This window comes from Gopherus flavomarginatus, chromosome 10 (assembly GCF_025201925.1).
Source record: "Gopherus flavomarginatus isolate rGopFla2 chromosome 10, rGopFla2.mat.asm, whole genome shotgun sequence".
Lineage (NCBI taxonomy): Eukaryota > Metazoa > Chordata > Testudines > Testudinidae > Gopherus > Gopherus flavomarginatus.
In genome coordinates this window covers 68585701-68589565 of record NC_066626.1, presented here as the reverse complement: position 1 = coordinate 68589565, position 3865 = coordinate 68585701, and positions in this window count along the sequence as shown.

The window sequence follows — 3865 nt, the reverse complement described above, 5'->3', positions numbered from 1 at the left end:
GCTGAACTTTCAGGGGCAGAGACTTTGTATTCATAGTTGCCTCTGAAGCACCCACTAGAACAATATTGGTGCTATATAAACAGCCAGAACTACTAATTGTGTGAACTTCTTTGAAGACCATGAGCTTAGGCCTTGAAGATAAAGTTTTAACCCTATTTTTGGAACAGCGTTTGACTGCTACCCCACGTACCCAACACAGAGCAGGTATGACACATGTAAATGTGTACTGAGGTCTGGGCATATGTGGAAAGCTGTCTGCTTTGCTAACAGCAGAAACTGAAGAGCTTTACAAACATGTACACCTCTTGGATACAATGGTGATGAGCGCAGTCCCAAAGCCTAGATACCAACCTTAATACAGGAAATCCCTATGGTCTGTGTTCTACAGAAGGTCAGACTAGACAATCACAATGCTGCCTCCTGGCCCTGGACTCTGCGGAATCTCCTGAATGAGAATTCAGCCTTTGGAGAAGGAACTTGAAACTCCAGCTGGGGTCCTATAAGAGCCATTCCTTCAGGAGGTGCACTGAGCCTGTGCCTTCAGTGGGAATTGGCCTGAGTAAAATGGAGTGAGAGTCTCAGGATCTGGACTGATCATGTTGATGAACCTCCCTCTCCCATGTCCCATTAACAAAATCAGAAAGCACAAAGACAAGGAGGTATTGGCCAAGGCAACAAGCCGCAGATACTGTTTGTAAGTCCCTTCATTGCAGAGAATGAGGGAGGCTTGATCCATGTGGCTTGCTATTACAAAATGATGGATGAATTAATATCACACAATACAGATTCACTGATTGCTAACAGAAGCCCTGTGAGGAGCTACTTTAGTCCAAGGAGCATGATTCACCACACTGGTGAGACAGACCAACTCCCTTAATTTATGTGGGATGCACCACTGCTCTCATTTGGATGGTCCACTGCTTCTACAGCAAGTTTTTGAATGCTTGTTGCTGATGAGGTTTCAGCCTCCTGTTTTTGGTGACGCATGTGCCTTGCCTCCACTAAATCTGATCCGAGAAAAGAAACTGGATCTATCAGTCAACACTAAGGAGAAAGGAGACTGGAAAACATTAGCAATTTTCTTCTCTTCATAAGGCTCATCCTGCTCTCCAATTATCTACTCTTCGAATTTGAAATGAGTTGTGTATTCTGATCACTTACTGGTGATGCCTGAGCCTGCTTAAGAATCTGGGTCCAGAGAATCTTATTACATGAGTTCAGGGGACCAACTCCCCCTTGCCTCAGAAACCGCTCCTCCTCTGTGACGTGATCTCTCTCAGGGTATGCCTATACTAGAAATGTAAGTCAACCTATATTAGGTCAACTTACAGCCACTGCAGTAATTACTGAGGTGGTGCATGTCTACACTACTCTCCTTGAGTCAATGGTGCACGCCCTCACCAGGAGCGCTTGCCCTGACCTACGAGGGGCAGCGTGGGGAGCTGAGAGTCTGGTCTCTAAGCTCTGCTGGCACCTCCCTGCTGCCGGCGCCAGTGCTCTGGGTGGCTCTAGAGCTCCTGCCACTTTGAGCAGCAAGGTAAGGGTGGGGGGCTGCGAGCTCCAGCGGGCCGCACAGCATCCTTACACATTGCCCTGAACAGCATGGTAAGGGGGCTGGGCAGGGGCTGGGAGGGGGGGTTGGATAAGGGGCAGGGAGTGGTTGGAGGGGGCAGAGGTTCTGGGGGAGCAGTCAGAGTATGGGGGGGTTGGGTAGGTGTGGGAGTTCCGGGGGTTTGTTGGGGTGGTGGTGGATGGGGTCGGGGCAGTCAGGGGACAGGGAGCAGGGCGAGTTGGGTAGGGGGTGGGTCCTGAGGGGCAGTTAGGGTGGGGGGTCTCAGGAAGGGGTGGTCAGGGGACAAGGAGCAGGGGGGACTGATGGGTTGCGGGTTCTGAGGGGTGCAGTTGGGGGCAGGATGTGGATGGGGGTCGGAGGGTGGGGGACAGGCTCTTTTGGGAGGCACAGCCTTCCCTACCTCGCCCCCGATACAATTTTGCAACCCTGATGTGCAGGGCCAGCTTTAGGAAGTGCGAGGCCAGATTTCGATGAGGCCCCGACAGAGATGACTAAAAAAAAAAAGCCACATAAAAAAAACACGTGGGGCTTGTACTCACCAGGTGGTGCTCCAAGTCTTTGGCAGCACTTCAGTGGCGGGTCCTTCATTCGCTCCAGGTCTTCAGTGGCACTGAAGGACCCACTGCTGAAGTGCCGCCGAAGACCTGCTAGGGAACCGGTTGTTAAGATTTCAGCAGCTCATCACTGGGGGAGGCCACCTGTGCTTCTTGCCCTGGCTCCCAGCCAGGAGCAGGGTCCAGCCACCCAGATCTCCAGGGCATGGAGGCAGCTAGGCCTTTCTTGTCAATTTCATAGCTCCTGCCATGAAATTAACAAGACAGCCAATAGCCAATGTAAGGAATGCAGTGTCTACACAGACACTGCATCACCCTAACTACACTGATACAAGCCTTACGCCTCTTGTGGAGGAGGATTTGTGATGTCCGTGTAGTAGGGCACTTACACTGGTGGGAGGAATGCTGTAGTGTAGGCACCAACATAATTAGGTCAACATAAACTGCCTAACCACGTAGTGTGGACCAGTCCTAAAACTTTGTGGCATGGCCCAGACACATTTCACTTTGTATGTGACGCTGTATTATTGCATAGAAGAAAAGTCCACAGTCAACTAAGGAAAAAAAATGTAGCCAAGGTTGCATAATAATATCAAAGCATAGGAAAAGGGTTTTGGTAAACTAATTTCTTATTTTAAAGTAACATTCCTGTAAGCAAGATATATTGTACACAGCTCTGTATGTGCTACTGTTCATCCGCCACGTTACAATATGTAAATGTATGGTGCAGGAGTGTGTTGTGGATCCTTAAAAAGAAAGAAAGTGCTCAGTATAAATAAAAATCAATGCATCAGACATGGCTCTGTATAACAGACAGTAAAGGATGGAAGCCATTATGTATCTACATGTCGGACAGTTAACTCTGCAAGCTTTACACTTCATCATCAGTGACTTCCTGTCAGAATGGTCCTGTGGCTAATGCATGCTCCTGCTTTGTATTTGTATATATTTCTATATTTCCATAGAGCCTTATGTCTAAGGATCTAAAAGCACTCTAGAATATGAATCAGTCTTCCTAATACTCCTGAGAGGTAAGTATCATTACCTCTGTTTAATAGATTGAGTGACTGCGAAACTGAGAAACAGAGAGGTTACGGACCAAATCTTCAAAGGTTTTCATGTGCCTAACTTCTCACCTTTAAGGATCTGGGCCTTAGTGACCTGGCCATGGTCATGAAGGAGGTCCAGAGAAGAGCTCGGAAGAGTGCAGGGCATAAGTCTCCTACTTCTATGCTTTAACTTCCACTATCCTTCCACTCTGTGCAGAACACATGATTGCTGGATACCAGACTGACCAGGTTACCCGAAGATTTACAAGTGTTTGAATGACTTGGGTATTTCATTCCTTTTCTGTCAATAATTGTTTTGTGGCAAGTAGGGTGACCAGTTGTCCCGATTTTATAGGGACAGTCCCAATTTTTGGGTCTTTTTCTTATATAGGCTCCTATTACCCCCCACATCCATCTCAATTTGTCACATTTGCTGTCTGGTCACTCTAGTGGCAACTGGATTTCCTGGTTTACTCTTGGCCTTACTGGTTATTAAAAGATTTAAGGAACAATTACTTGCCTCGTTAATGCATATTTTTAAAATAGGTAAAGAAACCAACAGTTTTATAAACACAGAAACAAAGAAGCAAGTCCCAGTTACAGACAACAGCAGCACAGGCTTTTGGAACTGATGGAATTAAGACATCTTATGCCAGATAGCAGTGTATCAAGCCCATTTCTACACTGGC